This window comes from Lipophrys pholis (genome assembly GCF_963383615.2).
Source record: "Lipophrys pholis genome assembly, chromosome: 3".
In the NCBI taxonomy this organism is placed as follows: domain Eukaryota; kingdom Metazoa; phylum Chordata; class Actinopteri; order Blenniiformes; family Blenniidae; genus Lipophrys; species Lipophrys pholis.
In genome coordinates, this window is record NC_137627.1 from 22781251 (window position 1) to 22806011 (window position 24761).

The window sequence follows — 24761 nt, forward strand, 5'->3', positions numbered from 1 at the left end:
ATCCCTTACATTGAATGAATCGACCACCGGAAGGAAAGATTTAAGACTGGGATCTAAACTTGAAATCTTTCTGGTTTAAGTCCGGGGGATTACATGTTCTCCCCGTGCATGTGTGGGTCCAAAAGCATGTGTTTGAGAATAACTGGTGTTTTTAAGTTGCCTGTAGGTGTGATCTATTACAGATGGGCCACATAATGGGATCTACATGTAGCCTGTGACAAACCTGAACTACAGTGCTTTTACTCTGAAATGTACAGAAAATTACACAACTAAAGCTTGGCCTAAAAAAGTAAATCATTTGTGTCACAATACGAGGGGTAAAAATAAAAGTGTTTGCGTTTGCATTTTCATTTTTTCTATTTAAGTTAGTTTTGCAAATTCTGACTGAAATGTGAATTATTTTCTGTAATTTCAAGTGAAGTTTGAATAAAAGAAAGCGAAAAGGTTGAGGAGCGGAGGCAGCAGGGAGGGAGCACAGACGCAGAGGAGTCCTGATTTATCTCAATACGGCACCAGGGGGAGCAAGTAAAAACAAGGAGCTGAAAAGCTGCTGCCACTAAAGTTTTTACTGTTCAGTATTTCGTTACATCATGAACAGCAGGTGTTTCGTTTTCCTGGAAAACATATCTTTGTGGAATGAAAAAAAGAATGACAATAAGCTTTAAAATTTACTCAGTATATCTTTGACTTTGACTATAAATAGATTTGTTTTGCAGTGGTGTACATTTTGATACTCAGTTTAAATGCCAGAAAAAGACAATTAGAAACTTTTTCACTAACATACAGATCCTTAATATGAGAGTGTATCAATACTTTAGTATGAGCAACATTATTCTTGAAGTCTATAAGTAACCATACATACTACTTAATGTAAAGTTTTTGTAATCCAGAACTAAAATGATTGCTCTGTTTTGTTATTACTTTTTTGTCTTTTAACATTTTGTGTCTCTGCGTCTTTAAGAGGCAAAGCGCACAGATTACTATCAGAGGCACCCCTTTTTCACACAAAAAGCACAGTGGAAACGTGGGAAATGTGGAAAATTCAGGAATTGTGTTCTTTGACTTTTGTTGCGAGCATGTTGGGGGGGGGGGGGGGGGGGGGGGGATTAAACATGCTGCTGAAAATGTTGGTAATGTGTGCTATGACTGTTGTTAAGGATTCTGCAACTGTTTCTGCAAAAATCACAAAAGACTGTGAAAATTTGGCCAGTTTTGATTGGATCGGATCAGATTTTAGTGAAAAACTCAAAACGGGGGATACTAGTCGGCCAGCTGCAGGGACGACATTGGCATATATATATATATATATATATATATATATATATATATATATATATATATATATATATATATATATAATTCTTATTATTCTCATCATATTGAGCATAAATTAAGAAGCAGCATAAGACTGCATCTATATGATTAGTATACTGTTTTTACTGTATTTATTAGTAGAAAACATTTGAAAGAGTATGAAAGTAACTAAAAATGCTAGTTAATGTAAGAATTAAAAAATTTTGACAGTAATTGTCTTTGAATCCATATGTTCAGGAGAGAAAGTGAGACTGACGCTCAGAGGAAGCGAGAGTCATCAAGTCTCTCTCTCTCTCTCTCTCTCTCTCTCTCTCTCTCTCTCTCTCTCTCTCTCTCTCTCTCTCTCTCTCTCTCCTTGTCTGTATGTGTTTGTGTGGGCGTGCACACGCGCGGCTCAGTGCGCGCCCCGCCGCGCCGCGCTGCGCTCCGTGTCTCTCTCTGCCTCTCGCTGTGTGCGCGTCTCTCTCTCTCTCTCTCTCTCTCTCTCTCTCTCTGTGTCTCCCGGAGGACCAGGACGCTTTAAACGGACTTTTCTGTGCGGATACGAGCCGTTTTGACAAGTGACTGCGGGAATCCGAGAGTCTGACTGTGAGTAGCTGGATTAATAATCCCCCTTCCTTGCTTGTGAGTGGAAAGTGTCACCTGCAGAAATCCGCCGCATTGTGCGCGCCGTGGGAGCGAATCACTTCACATGCTGTGCGCGCATCGGGGAACGTCTGCCTTCGGACTTGCCTCCGAGAGAAAGCGAGGTGGGGTGGTCTCACTTTACCGGAGCGAGAACCGTCCACACGGTCTCTCGTTTAAAGCGGAGGCGTGTTGAAATCTCCGGTTCCTGTCAAGTTTCAGTTTGTCTCGGCGCGTCTTGCTGCTTCACATTTGGAAGATTGAGATTTTTCCAAGACAGATGATGTTCGTGAAGCTGCAAGCGCGAGCGTCTAACGCAAAAACAAAGCTTCCACCTTCAAAATACAAGCAGGTCATGCGAGATGTCGTAATAGTAATGATACGTACCAATGATGCGATGGTGTTGATGGGAATTGGGCTTTGGGAAATAACAACGGCTTTAATTTCATTTAAATTTAACAGTGGTACTAATTGACACCAGCTGTGACTGAGCTGGGGTTTTCTCTTTTTCTTTATCATGTTTCTTTTTTTTTTTTTTTTTTAAATGTGGCCTGTCTTTGTATTAATGAATTAATTGTGAATAATCACACTTTTTCTTTTCAACTTTACTATCTATCTATCTATCTATCTATCTATCTATCTATCTATCTATCTATCTATCTATCTATCTATCTATCTATCTATCTATCTATCTATCTATCTATCTATCTATCTCATGAGGTCAGCTGATTCTCCTGTCATCTCATTCAGCCACATTAGCTCGACTCTTCCTCTCAATGATAAGCTGTTAGTGAGCCTCCATAAACTTTTTTAAAATTTTTTTTATTAACATCACTCTCCTCTCTACGCTGGGCTTTCTTTCTGTTGCTGCAGCCTTTAACTTGTTGCAGAGTTAAGTGGAGCCGCATTAGCAAATGGAAAAGCGTCTCTCCAGCAGGCGCTTGTTGTTTGTGCCTCAGCTCCAGGGCCTATCGACTGCACATGATTAATAAATCATAAGGCCCAACAATGAAATCACCCACTTGTGTCTCTCAGACCACTTAAGCTGCTTTTCGCTTCGCCCAGAGGCCCAACGTCGCTCGTGTTTTTAGTTTTACTAATGAAAAGAAGAAGAAGAAGCTCCGAGTCCGCGAGGTTGTATGTTCTGAAGTCAAAGTTTGCCCTTGCATCGCTTTGTGAAAACAGTCTGTGGTATTTGCTCGGGAGTGAAGTGGCTCAGCTGGTAAAGTGGGTAGTTTTCCAGTCGAGGGTTGACGGTTCAATCCCTCACCTTGATCTGTCCTTGTGTTGAAGCGCCCTCGATCAATATGCCGAATCTCAGACTGCTCCTCGTGCAGGTTGAACATGTCGGCTGGTGTGAGTGAGTGTGTGCAAATCGATTTGAGATTGTTGAAATGGTGAAAATGCACAATATAAGTGAAGTTTGTTCACTATTAAAGGGGTCATATTGTGCTAAATTCACTTTCTAAAGGTTTTCCAACATTAACTTTCGTCTCCATACCTGGACTGACGCCCCAGAAGTGAAGACAGTCTGTCCTCTCACTCCTCTGGCTTGTTTCAGTTTTTATAAAGTGTGTTGCTCCAACCAGCCAATCAGAACTCAAACCCTATATAGTGTCATCAGGGGTTTAGCCAATCCTAATCAAGATAGGCCCTCCTTTTGACCCTCCTACAATTAGGCAGCTCTGCTCTGGCACATGGCACCACGAGAGGAAGTACTTCCTCCTCTTCGCAAGATGGGCATGTGTGGGCGGAGCCAGTCCAGCTCACACAGACACAGCAGATTCTGAATGCAGCTCCTATGAAGGAAAAGTTGGATTTGGGGCAATAAACTTTGAATATAATGTTTTTGGATCAACGAGACCATGTGAAAGTGATGAAAAGCTGCATAATTTGACCCTTTTTCCTGCAGAGCTTCAGTCTGTCACATCTCTTCATGAGGAATCACTTTTTTATTCTGTTCCTTCCCCCTTTTTTTCAATCTTTAAGTTGTTTCCGTGCAATTGTAACGAGGTGTGCGGCTCAATTTATGTTTTCTATCACAAACAGACGAGAACATTTCCGTGACATTTAGCAAAGCAGTTTGAAAATCAGCACAAATCCATTTGAAGGAACGTTTGGATTTAATGAATTGGTGACTCACTTATTTGTTTTGCTCTTTCATTGTGTTGTAATTTGCAGTAGCTGCTGCGTGTGTTCATTTCGTTTTTCCTCTATTTTCGCGTGTTTTGATTCTGTAGAGCATCATCCGTCACATCATTTCCACAGAGAACACCATCTTTAACTTGATTATCACCCATTCATTTTGATTTGTTGTTTGTTTTGGTGTCAGTGCGACTGATTCAAGTTTGTTTTGACTGCGTTGAGCTGCTCTGAACGATGTTCCTGGAGATTTTGGGATCAAATCTGAGGCGAAAACGTCGGAGCTGCAGACCTTTTAATGCGCTCAGTGAATCTACTGTTCCTCCTCCGCAATTCCTCTTTTCTACTCCAACATTTGTAATATTAAAATCAATAGAATCTCATTTTCTGCCCCACCCGAGCCGCTTTCCACCCGCTGGGAAGATGGATGGAGTCGCTTTGTCTCGGATTTTCAGCTCGAACTCTCTTCAGCAGGGGACCTCGGTGATACCACATAAAAACCTCCGAATTTAACTTACGATCCAGTGCATTCAGCTGCCATCTTCTCTATCGTTGCATCTTTTATAACTTTGCTAGAAGACCCCCCCCCCCCCCAACCCCGTTATTGAACTGTGTCTGACCTTGTTGGAAAGATAATCTGTGCAGTTTTAGCTCCAACCTTGAAGGCAGGAGGATGACTGTGGTTAGCTAAGAGTCCCAGCTTTACTTACACTCAGTTTTTCACAGACACACACACACAGACACACACACACACACACACACAGATGCACACAGACACACACACACACACACACACACACAGATGCACACAGACACACACACACAGACACACACACACACACACACACAGATGCACACAGACACACACACACACACACACACACACGCACACACACACGCACAGACGCACGCAGCGGCTCCGGCCCAGATCGGCGATGCCTCCTCATTGTCTCGACCCAGAAGTCAGACGGTGGCTGTGACCTTTAGAAGAATGTGCTCACCCATGGATGGATTGTGAGACGAGCACACATTCAGCGGAGCAATGCTGAAACGGAAGGCTCCGGTGAGCCGCGCCACACGTTTAATTATCAGCTGGTTTTGCCGTGTCGCTTCTGCACATGGTTTTCGCCGTCATTTGGACGGTCAATTTTCGGAAAAGACGGCCGAAAAAATAGTGGACTTGATGCGCAAAGCCTCTAAAATATATGTATAACGACCATCACCACTTGTCACCGGCTAATTTTGCCTTAATTCATCTTTTTTCCAAAATGTTGACACATGTTTGCATTTTGCCCATCATTCATGCTTTTCATGGAAGAATAGAATATTCTTTGCTGTGAAAATGTTGATTTAGGTGTAAGTATTGACAATCATGATTGTTCCATCATCAATTTATGTGTGACTGTGACATTCTAATGTCTTGGGACCTCGCAAAATAAGCTAAATAATGCAAATAAGCATCTAATATTCAATTAAAAACTATTCATTCATTCATTCTCTTCCACTTATCCGTTTCCGGGTCGCGGGGGTGACAGTCTGAGCACTGTTACCCAGATCACAATGCACCGATTAAGAACCTTCCTGCAGGTGGTGAGCCCACGGGAAGGTGACGCCCGGCGTGGGACACGAACCCACTACCCCTGAGATTGTGAGTCTCATGCTCTACCAACTGAGCTAGCCGGGGGATCTCAATTAAAAACTAATAAGAGGATAATAGAAACTATTTCAAAGTTCAGTGTCTACAGGTGCTCAGTTTAGGGGTGCAGATAGAAGATATGTGTCTACTACAGGGGGTTTAAGCAAGTACCTGTAGTGAAGTTTGGAGTGAGGTGAGTCAGGTACGGGTACGGGTACGGGTACGGGTACAGGTACAGGTGAAAACCATCACCATTACTTTAAAAGAAAAAAGACAACTTTTTAACAAAGCAAGAACGTATATTGGATGCATCAGCAAAAATGTCAAGGAGAAAAGGAAATATATTACTGTGGAGAAGCAAATGTCACAATGTAGTATTTAGTAGTCCAGAATGCAATCTCTCTCTATTTATTTATTTTGCTAAAACAGCGACCCCGACCCCACCCCCCCACCGATACAAAACATTTTGGGCACTCACATTTTTGAGATGGACATCATAACACTGATTTCTGGCTAGAACCATGCTTCTGCAACACCTTGATTGTTGAATTAATCTTCCAGATATGCACAAGTATGTCAGCGTCCACTGATTGATGAGAAAAACTGAAGGTTTTGATGGAAGGAGTGGCACGGTGGTGCAGTGGTTAGGACTGTGTGATATGAGTCAAACATGAGAGAAAGATGTCGAGTGCTGGAATATATTACTGCTATTAAATGGACATAGACGTATGTGATGTTGACTTCATTGGGACTTGCACTTCTTAATTAAAGTGCCATTTCTTTTCTTGGACCCGACCTGAATTGCACCGTGTTTGTTCATTGTTTTTTGTTTGTTTTTTCAGATCACGCGCTGGGGTGCAGTCGCGTGTGTTGGGGCTGTGGTGGCGTACAGAAATCAGCTCGTGTTTAGCGGTTTTCAGTTTCCCTATCTATGAGGAGAATGGAGAGATCATTTCCCCAAAGGGATCATTGTACTTTCTTTTCTCTTGTTCACTTGAGAATTTAAATATTTGAAAATGTATCTTATTTCTGTTCAGTCAGTCGTTTGTGTTATGCACCGTATTTTCAACACTATAAGTTGCATCTTTTGTGAATTTGTTCCTCAGCTCTGACCGTCGTGCTTTCAGCGCACAATTTATTTGTTTCCTTCATCACGCTGACGCTTTCTTCACTCCAGTCCCTTTCGAGTTTCTCACACACTCTGACTTCTGCTGCTCTGCTTCTGTTTCCTGCTGCACCTTTTAGAATATTTAGTTTCAATTCCGTTTCGTTGCTTTGTCTTTTTGTCAGACACAGTGGTGACGGAGGATTTTCTTTGGTAATGTAGCAGTATTCTGTTGTCATACAGTGACATCTAGTGGTCCCAGATATTATGTACCAGTATAAGTCACATGACCAGCCAACAACCCAAATAAGTGTGATATATAATCCAGAAAATATGGTATAATTAGAATGTTTGCATCGTATTAACCATAAGTATATGGTGCAGCGCAAGTGGCTAGATATAGTAGTTAGAATATCCTGGTGCTCCTGGAGTTTGCACGTTCTTCCAAAGTTAACAGAACTTTGAAAGTCCTTTACATCCTGTGTTTAGTCATCAAACTGAACCAGAGTACATCAGCTGGCTCACTGAGGCCTGAGCGCCTCGGTTGTCTCAGAAAAGTTTTGCGTTTACAAATGCAGAGACATTGAAAATGATGTAGTTAGTATGCCAGGCCACGAGTTGGCGCTATAAATGTTAAAATTGAGATTACTCGAGATTCATATGGACAGATGAGGAATTGGATGCTATGCGGGGAGAATCTCAATTATCAAACTATATATGAAGTGTAAAAGTAAAACATGGACTGGAAATCCTGCCATTGTGAAGGCCGTCATGTTTGTTACTCGTGCATGAGCAGAAGAATGAGAACGCAATGATAGTTTTGCAGGGCCTTTGTCCTTTATCAGGGGCCTGGAAGTGCAAAACACTACAAACTTAAAAAAAGACACTACAAAATAGAGGAAACACTGCCAAATCTTAAAACCATTTCAATTTGGTAGTCCACAATGTGGACAAACATCTTGTCTCCTAACTATGGAGAGCAGTCTCTAAATCTACAGACCATGCTTCAGTGGACAGGATTGACTTCCTGTTAAAGAGACGGACTTCTGTCCAATCAGCGATGAGCGTGTCATTTTCAGCACGTCCAATCTGTGACGCCGCCGCTGTCAGTAGGTACCTAATGTTTCCCTTGTGTTTTCTATGTTTTGTAGTTTTGGATTTCGTAGTGTTTTCTCTATTTTGGAGTGTTTTTTTTTAGACTTTGGAGTGTTTTCTTGATTTTGTATTTTTCTCTGAGGTTTGTGTTTTGCACTTCCAGGCCACCGTTCATGTGTCCCGTGGGCCAAAACTGGCACAGCAAGATGGCTCAACTCAGCTCGATTTTAAGTTTTTTGTTTTTAAGACAAGCAATAGTAACTGGTGATTTGCCCACTGGAGGTCACAACTGTTTAAGTAAGACTGAGAAGGTGTAACGTAACACTTGGGCACAGACCTGAACAGCCTACTGACGGAAACACTGTGGCAGGTCGGATGTCAGATTACACAGATTATTTATACATTTTTTATAAACGTGACCATTTTCAGGTTGTTTTTCGATCAAAGCTAAAAGTTAACGTGTGAAATTCTATCATCAGCCCAGTTGAGTCCAAACCGGATCGTCTGTGGCTCCTGAAATAATTTCAGCTCGACACCCTGAAAATAGCTGGAAATTTGTGTGTGTATCAGTGGACTGATAAGATTAAGGGAAGTAACCGTCTTTGGCCTATTTTCAGCTCGGCGGGGCTCCTGACCATGTTGGCCTATGTTGGATAACATTGTGTGTGTGTGTTGGACGAACGGATGGATTCAAGGACAGGACGCCACACAACAAGGAGGCAAAAGGGACAACAACAGGTTATGAGTTTTTAAAGGAAAACGGATAAAACAGCCGAGCAGGAGAAGAAAGGAGTGATGGATGGAGGGGAGAGTGGGAAGAGATAAAAAAAGGCCTTCAGAGGTGAGTGAATGAGAAAGAGATAGCGGCGATGCTGTAATTGCTCTCCAGAGGAGCTCTGATAAGCAGCACTTAAGAGCCTGTGTGGTTAACTAATCACGATGATTAACGGCTGCAGCGGAGGAGAACAACGCCAACAGGCGGCCTGACTGGCAGCCGGACGCCCACTGCAGTGCTCCATCACATTATCCTGTAACACAAGACCCCCGACACGTCGGCCCCTCCCCGCTTCCCTTTGTCAACACGCCGCAGTTGTGTGAGAAGAGTTTAACTCTGCTCTGCTTCAAATAATCCCACAATGGGATTTTCTCCAGGTGCAGTTTGTTTTCAGGGAGTGTTCAGGTTCACGCCGCTGAATTCAGTTATTTGGTTGATTTTGGGTGCCGTCTAAATACCGTAAACAACGGGAGCCAGACCACCTGCTTGCAGACAAACCGTCTGAAATCTGAACCTCCGTAACTGTAAGCAGGTCTCTTGTGTCTGCGGATAAAGGTCGTTCTTGTATGGAGGGGACTTTGAGTACAGTTATATGGTTTTTAGATATTTTAAAGATATATTATCAGTGAGAGAAATTAAAATGGAACAAAGTGTAAACAAAAATCTAAATAAAATAAACAAAATATTCAATTTGAAGAAATGTGGCAGACATCCGTTGTATTAATTGTATTGGAATTATTATATTTACACAATAATTACCTTTAAAAATGACACAAGGTTACAAAGATCGTGACCCATTTATTCTACTCATATTTCTTCACTTGGTCAGTACGATAATAACATATTTCAACCTTTTTTCATGCTTTCTACTCAACCTGAAACGTTAATAGTTTCATAAGTTACCAGGCCGATGCTATCAGACGCTAACATCCCTTATTTTTATTTTATAAGTTCCATTTGTTATGTAAAACCCAAGAAAATGACTCTACAAGATGAGGTTTTCAACTGAGTTAATAGCCATAAAAACCTGGTTGCAGTCTGAACTGGTAAACAGGAAACTACAAACGTAGCACAGAAACTGGACCATTTCAGGTGAGAGTTTGTGTTTGTCGCTCCCTGCGCACTAGTGGCCCTCCATTTTGTGTTTTCCACCAAAACCGTACCCACGTCGACTGGCCCATTTTTTTCATTTCTTTTTGTTTTTTGTGGAAACGGTTTGCTGAATAACTAACGAAAGTCTTGGCACACTATCCCTGAATTTCCCGCACGTTTTGATGTGCTTTACACAACGTGCTCTTTGTTTTTAGCACTGCGACCTGGGACCTCTCCGAAGCCTCTGATCCAGTGTCAGTTCCGATCATTTGCAGTTGCTGTGATCCAACTCTTGATTCCAGGCTGAAGTTGTTTTTTCGTGTGAGGTTTGCATGTTCTACCTGTGTGTGCGTTAGAGCCCTGTCCACACGAGCCAAAACAATCTTTTTTCTCCCCGGGGTTCTCAAAAAAGATTCTGTCCACACGTCACTATGAACACGGCTCAGCACGAGGCTTAAGGGCATGTAGTACATACGCCAGGCCTCTAGGGGTGCTGTGACTCAACAAATATACCAAAAATGCTTAAGAAGACCCGGAGCACATAGAAATTTAGAAGTAGACTCCTGCTCATAGACTTCTATATAACTGCTCCTCCTCGGGCTAGCGTCAGTAGCTTCTTACGGTCGACATGGAGCATGAAGTCCGCCATTGTTGTGGATATTAGATGACATCACGGACCGCGGTGGGGAGGAGAGGCGGGGCAATTATGTCATCTTTTTTTCACAGATGACCGTCTTTGCCGTCCACACCTTAAAGCCAAGCCAGGGTTTTAGAATGTCCCCACTCTGGGGAAGGTTTTTGGGCTTCTAAAACGCCGGCCCGTGGGAATGATCGGCCAAAGAGTTAACGTGAAACGGCGTTCTCGTGTAGTTTCCTGCAGCTCCTCCAGCTTCCCCTCAACAGCCAAAAGCAGATCGGAACCGTTTTATGTTCATGTCACGTCACCTCTGGCAACATCTGGAATGCTTCCCTCATCCGTTTCAGATCCATCTCTTGAAACATCAGAAACTACCTGAAAGAGTTTTGTGCCCAGATACTGATCGCTACGTCGTGTCCCCCAGTACGACCGTCCAATCACAGACAAGATTCACCAGCATCTCACGTATTTATTAGCTTGTGCCTCTTGGCGTCCAAGAAAAACACACCGATGTTGATTTGCTGAAGTCTCAGTCATTCACATCCTGAATAGCAGACTCCACTCAAATATGTGAGTTTGTTGTCATCAGTTGTTAATTCATCCCAAAGAAGAAACAACAGTAAAACTGTCATATATGTCTGATTATTTTATATAAGCTATAAGTTATATATATAACATCATCATAAATAATAACCTGACTTCTCTTTTTATACCTATTGATTGAGCCTGTGTTGACACGTACAGACGTTTTTCCACTCCGGTATGTAGATAAAGAACAGCGGGACGAGAAACGGTGTTTGAACAAGCAAAACGTGATAAAAAAACTAAATATAAAAACTAAACATATATGACGGACTGCTCTCAGATAGTCTCCACATGGCTGCTGTTTCCTATGTGAACTGTGTGATTCACACAGTGGAAGAAACCCAGTTCAACATGTGAGCGAGGATCTGACTTCTGTCACAGAGAGACCTCAGGTTACAAGAGTTCAGAGATTTAAACCGTTTCAACTGTCAAAAATGACTCGAAACAAACATGATTTGATGAGTGAAACCGCAGAAAATGACCAATTATTACTTTAAAAAAAACAACAACCTGTGAATAAATAAATATAACGGCTGATTCTCACAGGTGAAGTGCAGCTGACGCACCAGAGATATTTAAAGCAAATGATATATAAACGCATGGTTGTTTTTTTTTTTGTTCTTTTCAGAAAAGTGGCTCATTACCAGCCTGACGTGTAAATGTTGAGAAGTGTAACTGGAGGAAACCTCCGCCTGCAGCCTCACAGCTCAGATAATGAGATAATTGTTCTGCAGAGGACAGGTGTCACCATCCTGCTTTCTTAATTAGCAGGATGACTCATAACGGAGTCTCTCTCTCTCTCACACACACACACACACACACACACACACACACACACACACACACACACACACACACACACACAGGAACGCAGTGCTTTATTTTTGAGGACTTTACATTTACACGTTAAAAGCCGAACAACAACAGATATGTTGACGTTAATCTAAAAGCAGGACTCGCTGCACATCGAGTTTTACAGGCATTACAAAGTATCACACACTATCCATTGAGTATGTTTGTTGATTGTTCCACATCCTGCTTGATCCTGGCAGGAGTTCATGCATGTTCACATTTGTTTTTACAATGTTTGATAAGATGCAAACCAGCTCAACTTTCTGCAGCGTTACTGTGCTGAGAGTGATTTCCTCATCTGGCTCACCATGACTTTTATTTTGTGATATTATGTATTTAGTTTTTGTTTTTTGTTTGTTTGTTTTTTTTAACCTCAGATTTTTATTTTGTGTCACATGACCTCCTTCACTTTTATTTTCCCAACTCCGTGCTTCGCTGCATTTTGGGGGTTTGGTACGGTGGCCTGGAAGTGCAAAGCACTAAAACGTACGCACTAAACACTATGAAATTCAGAAAACACTACAAAATCAAGAACACACTGCGAAATTCACAGACGCAACAGAAAAGGTAGGTACCTGCTGACGGCAGGGTCGTCACGGATTGGACGTGCTGCCAGTCACACGCTCATTGCTAATTCGTCAGAAGCTTATTTATTTATTTATTTATTTATTTATTTATTTATTTATTTGTGAACGTGTCCCAAAAATAAACAACAGAAACAAACAGAATAAATCAACAAAAAAGAAACACAATCATCCAGATGAGTAATCCAGAGATCACACGACACACACTCCAATTTTACAATGTTCGAAAAGTGGGTAGGAAGAAATCTAACTTTTTTTAATCCTACCCCTTTACATCTTCATCGTTACAAATCACTCAAAATATTTATTTAAAATGTTTTAATTTTTCTTAAATTACGTCGATGTTGTTACGTCAACAGTCAGCCTTTTAACATTTTTCGAGTGGCGTCTTCGTTGCCGCTCATGTTTGGACGTAGTATTGATTTACTGTTCAAAAGAAGGACCGTGCTTCTCTCCAATCAGTGACAAGCCGTGCCCTCAGCAGCTTCCGATGTGTCCGTGAATTTCGGAGTGTTTTCTGAATTTTGGAGTGTGTTGCGTTTCTGTAATTTGGCCTTCCACTCAATCACGTTGTGGGGAATGGAAGCTCCTGAGCCTGGAGGCGTGACCGTTTCCAGCTGGTCTTTGTGATGTTAAACGGGTCTAAAACACCAAAAACCCTCATTGAAATGCTCCTCTTTCACGTTGGTGACACACACGATGTTATTCTCAGTTGATCAACTGCAAAAACAAACCAAAAGCACAATGTTGTTACGTGAGCCTGCAATTAGCATGCTTCACGCAGGATCTTAACCTCTGCATAATTGGAACCTTAGCGCACATCTTTACCCTCAAATAGCACCTTGTCAGGCCCGGCGTTAAAGGTGAGACGGTCCCCACAATTATTGTAGAACCATAAGGCTAAAACAGAACTGGCACGTAGGCGGGACCCCATTCATGTGCTTCTATTACAATACAGGACCACACACACACACACACACACACACACACACACACACACACACACACACACACACACACACACACACACACTGAGCAGTCCTGTGCTGTTTAATTGGAGGTCTCTGAGGAAAGTGCTGTTTTCGTGTTTCACTATGGGTGACCGCTTTTGTTTTCTCCGAGTCGACGGCTCGTTTACATCGACGCCTCCTGCTGACCTCGGCTTTCTCAGTCCTCTAAATGAGAACATGCATTTGTTTTCGTGAAAATCTGCGACTTCCACCGTACGTCAGAAACACCAGTTTACTCCAAACTTCTCTGAGTCGTTTTGAATCGCCGCGCTAACGCCGCAGCACTCAAGTATTGAATGGGATTTTTAATAGCTGTGTGGCCTGCCAGACATTACTAATGTGACAATTTACTATTCCGGGACTTAAATCGAACGGCGGTGATGAATTATAAACGACCAATTATTTTCTGATTGCGAATAAAAGAACAAGGAATCTTTTCTTTTTTTTCAATTAGCAGTCATGAAATTGTCAGATATTTTGTAGAAGAAATGGGGTGAGTGAGTTTAAAGTTTCATTACTATGTACAGTTGGTAAAGTTGAACAGTAATGCTTTAATTGTTCAGTGTTTTGGTCGGTAGGTTCAACTAAAGCCACATAAAACTTACATTAGTGAATGAATGAAAGCTTATTTTCCTGCTGTGTGTGACTGAAATGCATCTGCATCAATTCAGTGCTTTAAAAGTCAAAATGCTGTACAGCGTTATTGCATGTTTTAACAATGAACTGATCGCAGTCCTGTGCTTGTATATCAAATACAAATACAATAAGTCCAATTAGTGATAAAGCTGCACGTGTAAATGTTTGGGCGTTTCTCTGTGATGAGTTATTGTCTTCCTCTGCAAGGCCTTTAACACTGTAACTGTGTTATTGTAACATTAGCCGAGCTGTCAGCACTGTGTGGTTTTATATCGATGACGGATTCACTTCATTTAGTTCAGCTGAAGTTCCAGCAGCTCGTAGGAGGAAGATGCTCAAAACTCAAGAATGTTAGTCCTGTGGATACAGCTCGGTGTTAATGATACTGACCGTTCATGCTTCACTAAATAAGGGTTTAGTGACATTGTAGCAAATGAGCTAATGCTAACAGGCTGCTAAGGCCCCCGTTTACACAACAAGGTTTTCTACTGAATACGATAACAGCTCTCAAGCGCTCCGATGGCGTCTCCATGGAAACAGGGGAAAATGCAACTTTTCGAAAACTCTTGAGTACGTCTTCATGGGAACTTTTTGAAAACGATTCATCTCCGTGTACACACGGGAAAACACAACTTTTCAGAAACTCTGCTACCGGTCGTGGTAAAAAATGTCTTCTGCACATGCTCAGTAGAAGGACAATATGAGTGTCATGACTCCCAGTTCATATTCTCCTGGAACTCGGTAGTTTTATAGTTGACAGTCACCGTAATAAAAAACGTTGTCTTCCATCTCTACGAGTGTCTATATTGTTCATCTTTATAACGTATTGTTCTGTGCGCGCACGTGTGTGGTCTCAGCACCAACCCATGGCCCGACACATTCATTACCTAATTTTCTGCAATGCAGCGTAAACAGACATGGTTTTCAAATCGCTGTCGTGAAACTTTTCTGAAACAAAAACGAGGATATGTTTACACTTGAAACATCGTATAAAAGGGGTTGAAGTGAGCGAGACGGAGACGGCAGCTCTGTCGCTTCAGTAGAGCTCACTGCGACTTTAACTGCTTTGTAGTAATGTAATTGGGGCTGGGCGATATGGCCATATCCATATCTCTATATTCTTAGGCCATATCATGATACACCATATTTATCTCAATATTTTACCTTGAAATCAACACTTTTGATGCATCAGTCACACCCGTATGACGATTCTATGTCTACATTAAAACATTCTTGTTCATACTACATTAATATATGCTAATATTGAACTTGGATGCAATAAGGGGGAAATCACAACAAAGGGAATTTTGCCAAAACATTTTTTATTCAACAGCACAATCATGAAATGGTCGTGTTTTTCTTTTCTTCTCTCTCTTAAATAAACAACGCAGGTAGAGCTATCTCTGTAAAATATTTGCGAGCAGGCAGATTACATCTTAGGTCAGGTGTGTTTTCTGAATCTGGACTTTTCAACCCCACTAACTGGGACCACGTCTTCTGCCATGTGGTGGGATAACGCAGAGGGTGGAAGGGACGGTTGGCTGGGTACCTTAAGGGCTTACAGAGGGGACAGCCTGGGCCGAGCCGCCGCCACTGCGTTGACGGTTCCAGTTCCATTTTTAAAACTATCAATTGACACGAAGTGAGTCATTTATTTGTTCTTTGTCTGTGCACTGTGTCTGGTAAATTAGTCCACATTTTTCCTGCAGTGACGCCACAATGGTGCTTATGTGAGATGCACATTTGTGTAGCGAGGAAGTTCAGCCGGAATCAGATCGGGTCTGACGGTGAGGTCATTCACGTTAAAAAGTGGGATCAGAGAAAGTGTGCAGGACTTTTGTTTAGAAAATCATTGTGAAGAATGGAAAAGAGTATCTGTGTGTGTTGATGAACTGTAGGCCTGCAGACTTCGTGTGTGTGTGTGTGTGTGTGTGTGTGTGTGTGTGTGTGTGTGTGTGTGTGTGTGTGTGTGTGTGTGTGTGTGTGTGTGTGTGTGTGTGTGTGTGTGTGTGTGTGTGTGTGTGTGTGTGTGTGTGTGTGTGTGTGTGTGTGTGTGTGTGTGTGTGTGTGTGTGTGTGTGTGTAACAGGGCTAACAGTGTTTAGAGACAGACAGGAGTGACCTCATGATGCCCTGGGTGCATTTAGGCACGGCGTCAGAGACACACACACACACACACACACACACACACACACACACACACACACACAGTCTCTGCTGTGAAGACAGCAGCACCTGTGGCCAGTTTCTGAGGGTCGATAACCATCCAAGTCTGTTTTCTTTCCCATTAAGCCTTCATCCCTCCATCCTTCAATTTTCCAGCCCTCTCTTCTTTTTCTAATATCACTGACTTACTCATCTTTTCCTCCTTTACAAGGTTTTCCTCCTATTCAAACCTCTTTCTTCCCTCCCTGTTTTTCCTACCTCTCTCTCTCTTGTTCTTTTCACGTGTGTAAAATGACCTTGTGTGTTTCTATCGATTCAGCCGAAGCCCTTTTCAACCCGTCCTCCTCTCACATTATCTCTTTCCACTTCAGTTATCTGTTCTGCTGGGAGTGTGATGCAGCCACCTCTCTTTACTCTCAGATAATCAATACACGTCATCTTATTCTCTCTTCTGTTCTCCACCCAGCGCTCTGGCTTTGTCTCAGTTCACACACACACTGTTCTACCTAAAAGTATCAGACGCACGCACGCACGCACACATCTAATTTCGTGTGTTTTCACACTGGTTATTGCAAACAAAATTGTAAATGAGCCGTGACAACTGTGGCTCCTTCACAACTTGTCTGTCGTTGAAATCCAGCACTAACGTTGTGGAGCGTCGTGTTTCCATGACGACCCGATATGTTCTAACAAAGAGCGTCGTTTTCACGTGTCTCCAGACTGGAAATGTACTTTTGCTGTCATGTAGCGTTTTTTTTATACAGAGTGATTGAAGCTCCTCTGCCTTCACCCAACACTTCACTATTCTAATGTGTTGTGGTTATATATGTGTATTTATAACATTTATAACAACATCCACATCACTCATACGACGACAGGAGCCTTGTCAGCTCAAACCTGTGGCTAACTGCCGTGGTTCCTTTCGGGCTCGCCAGACTTGGACTATTCAGGCCACTCCGGCAGCTTTACCTTGGCCTAGAGTTTAGTTCTGCTTTCACACCCGAGTCCCCAACACAGACTCCAACCCGCTGTGAGGTGAGAGCGCTAACCACCACACCCCTGTGCAACTCATGCGGTTCATGTGTGATTTACATTCAATTGTATATTTATGTTTCACAGGGACAGAGTTCATGAGGTGGAGTGAACCGGCTGTAAAGTGTCTTAAGTACTCCGAGAAAGAACATTAGCACTCACGTCCTTTGTTTGTTCCGAACTTACAGTCATAAATGATGACAGTTACAACATGCAGTATATGTTCAGAATGTTAAGATCGGTGGTGCCGGAGAACATCGAATCTTTAAAAAAAAAATACATTGAACTAGAGCAAGTGACAACATGTCATTTTTCAAACATACAGTGTATGTAGTGAGTCCTGTTCATGGCCACATCAAAAACGTCTAAAGAGCCATACGTCTCACTGAATTCTGCTCAATATTTCTTTCTAAAAACCTGTACGCTACATGGTTTTTAGAAGCTGCTGTTTCTGCTTTGCATTAAGGAAGTTCTCATTCACGGCAGATTTTGTCTAATACATTGCCTGGTAGGGGTCACATGACCAATGGCGTTTTCAACCGTGCGGTCACCAAGTCTTCTCTTTGTTCTGAGAAAAACGTGGTCTTCCCCCCTGCTGTTTTATGGCCTGTTGGGAGTGAGTCATTAACCGTTTCAAACAGGAGTCATGCAAAGTGAAAGAAATCAAAATGTCGTCTATAAACTATAATCTCATTCATACAACATGAGAATTAATTTTCAGACTCAACCGAAGGGGCCACTTAATACATCAGGTCGGCTTTGGGCTGAAACTCTGAAAAAGTATGTGAATTTTTCATCAATAACACCTTGAAATAACCTTTTTTGAAAATAATGTAGACTATTTATTTTTTTCACCCTTCAAACACTTTGATGAAGAGCAGCTCTTGTTCTTCCATTTGACATGTACGACCCATTTGTTTTGGTAAAAGTACAACAGCGAGCCGCGGTCGGTTCTCACTGTGCTGCTGTGCACATCTGTGAGGAACGGCACACCACAATGCCCCGCAGATAATTATAAATAGGTCGTCACTCATAACAAGAGGCGCATGTCGGTGCCCAGTTTGCATGCTCTCAGTGGTGCGTGCAAAGATGCGAGGAGCAAAGCACACTGAGACAGTTTGAGGTAAAATGTGTTTTACTATTTACTGCCATTGGGTTTCAGTGGCTCAAAGTGATTCGGGATGAAATGTGAACCAGACAATCTGATAGAGTAATAGAAAAAGCTTTCTCTTTCTCGTAACCACTTCCTCTCTTTCACCGCCTCTCATCTGCTCTGCCACGATACGCTGTTTTTTTTAATAATGGAGCGTCCAAGACGATTATTTAAAAGTTTAATGGCACCAGAGGGGACAAAATAGATTGTTTGTGGCTTATATAAACATTCACAGTTTTCAGAGACAGAAGGAGAACCTTTAATTAGTGGTAACTTCTATTTTCCACAGTGGCAGTGGGCATATTTACTATTTCAGCTCTGAGTCTGACTGTCTGCCAGTTCTGGCTGCGACCGGACTGATGGAAGCCTGTTTGTTTTTGATGAAGTTCAAAATATACAAAATAATACTCAGATATTAGTTATATTTTGGTTTACAAAGGCTTCCCCTGAGTTTTCCCAGTTAATACAGCAGATTTTTTTATTATTTGTCTGTGTTTAGGGACTCTCACACTGTGACCAACTGCATAAACAAACTGCAAAAACCACCAGTCATGGTATTATTGCAGGATGTAACAAATACATTTTCAAACAAATAGATGTGCCTTTCTCCCATTGGTAGGACAGCACCTTATATTGCAAATGGATCGTTATAGCATTCAGAGCATCCATATTAGGGCTGCATCTAACGATTATTTTGCTAATTGATTTTTTTTTTTTTAAACAAACAAATTAAGAACATATTTCAAGTCAAGTCCTTTATCACACACAACAATTATACATAGAATATTGTGCAGTGAAATGCTTTGGGTACATCAGTTTTTATAGGATACAAGAATAAAGAAATGAAGAAAAATCCATGAAGAAAAAGAAAAAAACTAAATAAATTGTACCTTTTAGAGAATTTTATTGAAATAAAGCTTAATTAATGCTTAATGAGCAACATATTGGACACAAATATAAACTGCTGTCTCGACCTCGTCTCAGTTTGCAGGTCACATGTCTTTTCCCACACTTTGGAGGAATTTTTTCATGAAGTTTTCTCTCCTGATGCATCGCTTTTCTCCCATCTGTTCCCGCCGCCAGCAGCCTCCGCCATCTTGCTGAAAATATTCTCTTTGCTGTGGCATGTGATGCAATAGGAGGCCAACTATTGGCTGTTTGCTGCTCCTCCTGCTGTGCTGGTAGATTACAACCACTGGTGGCTCATTACTGCCACACTGTGGTAGCTGTTTGAACAAATTGTTTGAAAATTGGTCAAAAACACTTCAGTGTTGGATTTGTGGCAGATCATGTGTTTATTGCAGCACTAAACATTATTACATCTTCACCTGGTCCATCAGGTGCAGGATACACCCTGGACAGATCTCAGTCCGTCACAGGGCAACCACACACTCACATTCACACTTATAGGGGCAATTTAGGGTCACCAATTAACCTTGCGCGCATGTTTTTGGAGTATTGGAGGAAACCCACGCACACACATGGAGAATAAGCAAACTGCACACAGAAAGACCAGGCTGGTATTTGAACCCAGATCTCCCAGCTGTGAGACGAGCGTGCTCACCACTGCTCCACTGTGCTGCCCTCAGGTGATAACACGCAGCTCTAATTCAAGTAATTCAAGTATATATGAGATGTTTCATCTTCAGAAACCTGCCGCAAGGGTTTCTGGGATATCAAAGATGGCGTTGCGGCAGCACAAGCAAAAATATCAACATTTGACCGATTCAGCCCGAAAAGTCTTCAAGTCACGAGAAAAGTCCTAAATGTTGTGAAACTGATCGTTAATCGTTTTTCCAGTGCGAAGCGAGATCAAGTTTACAAATGGAATCCTGTGTTCCCAATGTCTCGGGAAACTTCTGGAGTTTCCTTGACCACAAGATGTCAACAAAACCCAGGTGGGTATGTTGTGGGAAGTTTAAATGCTGAAAATACGTGTTTGTATCAGTGTAAAGATGAATTTCCTTCAGAAAGGTATTGATAACGTATTAGCGATGCACATCGACAACTAAAACTGCCTCCTAAATGTTTTCATTTTTCCCTTGAAGACCTGCTCTGCCCACGTTACTCAACACTAATAACCAGAATAGAATCGACCAATCAGAAGAGACGAGACAAAACAGGACGTGGCACAGGAAGCAGCCGCATCCTGGTAGAGCAAACACACACACAAGCACACACACACACACACACACACACACACACACACACACACACACACACACACACACACACACACACACACACACACACACACACACACACACACACACACACACACACATAGAAAATCCTCACTGATATCACTCCCTGATGATCGTGAACTTTGAACTGATACGAACTCAAATCTGAACACGAGGAAGGAAGAAGTTTTAAACTTCTTTCTCACTGTGTTTCGGGTGTGGCTTCCCCGTGGTGTTTCAGAAGTGTGAGCGAGTGTGTGTGTTTGGGGCAGTTTCTCTTATCCATCAACACTCATAGTCTTACATACTCACCCACACTTACCCACACTTACCCACGACTCAACACGGGAGTGTGTGTGTGCGTGTGCATGCGTGCGTGTGTGTGTGTGTGTGTGTGTGTGTGTGTGTGTGTGTGTGTGTGTGTGTGTGTGCGTGACACACACACACACACGGCGAGCCCCGGTGGGATTAGTCTGGCAGGCTGCCCTCAGAAATGAGTGGAGGTTTTCTGCAGCCTGTCATTGAAACTGCTGACACCTCCACATGCAGACCTCCACTGGAACATCACTCGTGCTGCCAGCGTCCGAGGACTCGCTGTGCAAATCACCGTGTCGGACTCCAGAAAGTTTCTCTCCTGGGGGAATGGTGCAGTGAGTAAAAAAAAACTTTGAATCTGGAAAAAACTTTGACCTTGAAGCCAAAAATGTCACTTAATTAAAATGATTCATAGAAAAGGAACCCCGATCACACAATAGAGTAAAACACTTGTGTGCGCAGTGTCAAATAGTAAACAACAGTCTGAGGAAATTCCAGCCCTTTACACAGCTTCCAACACAAACAAGCAAACAGGCCAGAACGACATGTGCTCTGAGTTTAATGGGTGAGGATCATGATTCAAATTGAATCATGGTTCTGAGCGGGAAACAAAACAAAAAAAGGTTTCTCCACAAATCGAGTCTGATTTTCTCAAATGAACGATGAACTACATCACACATTATTTTGCATGTTCTGTCGGTTACGGGAGGATTGAAATGAGAACGACCTGCATTGCTTCTGTGTTTGTCAGCTTGTGGTCACCGGGACGATTGTTTTCACCCCCCCACAAGCACACAAATGTGGAATTGTTGGTATTAACTAATGGTAAAGTAGGCCAATGAAAGTCGTGGCGAGCCAGCTGAGGAGCAATAACAGCTGGATTGCAGCTCCTTTTTCAAATGTTTTTCAAAAACAGTATGCATGAGAACACATTAACCCACTCATTGCCTTTTCAGACTGACTGTAAAAACATGGCGCTGAGCTGAAGAGACTCTTCCTGCACACTGCACACCCTATCTTGTGCATTGGCTGCGGGAATAAGCACTCTCAGCATTCATTCCGTCCGCTTACGGTAACGAGCGTTTGGTGATCTGATCAGAGTCACATTTGCCCATTAAAGCTCGCAGCGGGAAGCGTCTCAGGATATGTGGCACTTTTATTGAAGTCATTAATTTCCCCTGCAGGGCGCCCGGTCGAGCCCACGTGGGCTCTGAAACATGCTCCACTGCACGGCTACCCGAGCATAAAATGAACAGGCAGGATTAAGTACCTGCGGCCTTCAGCTTCGCCTCGTCCCGCTCGGTTCAGACCCTCGGCCGCCGTCTTCGCTGCTCACTTTGTCTGTTTTCTGTCCGATAATCCATTTCTCTTTCTTCCTCTCTCGTAGAGGTCAGTAACTAGTAAATAGCGCCTATACACGAGCTACTGAAAGCAGCCCTGTGGGTTATTTCTATGGATAGACTGCAGTGGAGGACCAGACGGCATTAAATTGTTTCTACAAGGTCTCATGTCACCATCTCATACATCTTCTGTAAGAGCTTCAACGCAGCACTATCGCACCAAAACCATGCGGCATTGTTTTGATAAATTTTTAGAATGATTTGTTTATTATTTAGGTGACTTTACTTCAAGGATTACTTTATTTTCTACTTCTAAATTAATATTCTTTCATTTTAAATTCAACTTTTTTTTAAATAGATTTTTTTTTCAGGTATTTCTGATATATGTTATATATATTTTGCAGCTTTAAAAGACCCACTGCTGTCACTGGTTTCCATTTTAGTTGCACTGCTTGCTCATTTTGCTAGTACTTATTCAGAATCAGAAACTTTGTCATTGTCATTGCGGTAAAACAACAAAACTTTGTTGGTGCAATCACACTTCTTCAAGCAGCACATAAATAGGAAGAAGATAAAAAAAATTGAAAAATAATATAAAACAAATGTTAGATAAATATATAAAAACAGGTAAAGAAAAGTATTTTTATCATAAGTCTTTTTTTTTTCTTTTTATTAAAGGGGACATATTATGCAAAATTCACTTTCTAATGGTTTTCCAACCTGGAATGACGCCCCAGAAGTGAAGAAAGTCTGTGGAAAAAAGTGTGTTGCGCCAACGAGTCAATCAGAAATCAAACCCTATATAGTGTCATCGGGGGTTTAGCCAATCCCAATCAAGGTAGGCCCTCCCTTTGACCCTTCTACAATTAGTCAGCTCTGCTCTGGCACATGGCACCACAAGAGGAAGTGCTTCCTCCTCTTCCCAAGATGGGCATGTGTGGGCGGAGCCAGTCCAGCTCACACAGACACAGCAGATTCTGAATGTAGCTCCTATGATCCAATATTCAAATGAATGAAAATCAAGGAAAAGCTGGACTTGGGACAATAAACTTTGAATGTTTTTGGACCAGCAAGACCACGTGAAAGTGTTGAACAGCTGTATAATATGTAAGATTACCCTTGTAAGATTAACTCGATTAAAATAACTTATCAAATCTTTGAGCAGTTCTAAAATACAGGTGGCACACAGACACAGATCAAAACTCAAAATTGATGCAGTAAACCCTCAATAAAAACTTGAATTGAGTGCTGTTGCTGTTATATATATTTATATATAGAAATACACACAGTAGCAGTGATATTTACAATATTCTAATTCCTTCTAGGTTTCATCAACAAACGGTTCAAAAACTTCCAAAAATTTGAATCTTGAAAGCAATAAAAGGAAACATGGAAGAGGAAAAGGAAAGCTTCAGGTTTGCAGGTTGATTTATGAACAAAGAACTCCACAAAGGATCAAAGCTCCTATTATTGTGTCCAGCTCACCTGCCATTAAATCCCCGTCTCTTTCTTTCACTTGTTTTTACTGTAAACAGGTCGTGCATGTAAATGCAGCGTTTTGATGGAGTTTGTACTTCCCGGAGACATATTTAGAAAGCGGAAGTGGGGGGGGACATAAAAGCGGGGCTGACCTCCTGAGTGCCTGAGGAAAAGTGCTGCAAGCTTGTCGGTCTGAAACTGCTCCCAGAATTCCTGGAATTCCTCGTTGTCACATGAAATCGCTGGAGGGAGGGACACTTTAAGACCCTGAATGAGATGGAATAATACTCTGGCACAAGACGCCAGAACCATTGTGATTGTACAGACACATTTAACCCTTTATTGGGGACAAGGGATTCTTTAGTAATCGTATTTCTTATTGTTTCCTGACGTGGAAAATTTGATTTTGTCAAGATAAAGACAATATGATGCGTCTGCTCTAAACTTTCTACATATCGACAACGTACCTGCTTGATGCTCTTATGTTGACTGTGCAGTAAAATACAACGCACCTTCAGTAACCACTTTTAAATAACTCGTTTAACTGCAAGACAAAAGACCAGAATGACATTTTATAACCTCTTCTAGAAATACAATGAGAAATATTTCCTATTCCAACACATTCCATAGCTTTAAATTGTAAAATGTAAGTTAATTTTGCTAGATTGATGTGTCAATCAAGTGTGAGAACGTTTTAATTTAGCAACACCTTAGCAGCATCTTTATTAAGATTAATATTACTAATACTAATACAAGTAATACTATTAATGACAATAATATTAATTATGTTTTATCCATTCATCCATCCATCAAGCTAGCGCCTATTTATTTACTTTTTTCAAAACAAAAATGAGACGGTACCAGATATTGTCATTTTTCCAATAAAGGGTCAAAGATATGACAAAGCTGGACTTGAACAGTGGCTACTTTTAAACATACAGCTAATAGGTTTTATTGTAAGGAACACACTATGTTGTAGGACAGTGGTACACAATAATATGCATGAA

At 41.8% G+C, this 24761-nt stretch overlaps 1 protein-coding gene across 1 annotated transcript in view; it reads left to right on the forward strand.

Annotated features, from left to right (window-relative positions):
• The first annotated feature begins 1681 nt into the window (after nt 1-1681).
• Nucleotides 1682-24761, forward strand: part of gpr4 (G protein-coupled receptor 4) — a 55909-nt gene continuing 32829 nt past the window's right edge. The window contains exon 1 of the mRNA XM_080460164.1: nt 1682-1902. The gene's annotated coding sequence lies outside the window, so the exon portion shown is untranslated. The remainder of the gene's footprint in view (nt 1903-24761) is intronic.